Here is a 676-nt window from a genome sequence, read left to right as displayed (position 1 = left end):
CTTCTGCCAACAGAAGGTATCACAAAATAAGCTCCTCATTTTATTCACCCTGAATGTCTGGGATGCAATGAACTCTAGAGTTTGAAGACTGGTTTTTGATCGTTTTTTGATTATTTTTAATACATAATAACTATTATCCATAATGAGATTATCCAGGTGTGAACAGACCAATTAATGAGTGCAGTACCTGCTGGAATCCAGCAGAATTATTATCTGAAGAGCTGCACAAACACACTACGCTATTTTTCCAAAAGCTGATGTCCAGTAACTGCTCGACCACTTTTTCCACTATTTGCGAAGGTTAATTTAATAAACCTTGTGGATGGTTGGCTGAACTAACTCTGCAACAAAACACCAGCAGCTTCACACGGGAGTTCCTTAGCACAACAGGCAGTCCGACGTGACCTGCGAACGCCAGCTACATCAGACGAAAGCGAGCTCCACGCAAAGCCGCAGAAAAGGTGCCCCTTAAAACAGCACTGCAGGTTCTGGGGGTGGCAGTGGGGGCTGCACAGGCGCTGGGTCTAACACCAGGTACCACACAGACCCGGGTCAGGCTAAAGCCTTGCGCCCTGACCAGCCACGCACCCAGCTACAGCGAGCGCAACGCGGGTGCAAGAACCAGACACCAGCCATACAGAAGCAGAGGCAATCTACTCCGCGAAACCGGAATTAA

Source organism: Charadrius vociferus, unplaced genomic scaffold (genome assembly GCF_000708025.1).
Source record: "Charadrius vociferus isolate BGI_N301 unplaced genomic scaffold, ASM70802v2 scaffold201, whole genome shotgun sequence".
In the NCBI taxonomy this organism is placed as follows: Eukaryota; Metazoa; Chordata; class Aves; order Charadriiformes; family Charadriidae; genus Charadrius; species Charadrius vociferus.
Note: the sequence above shows the minus strand (reverse complement) of the source record.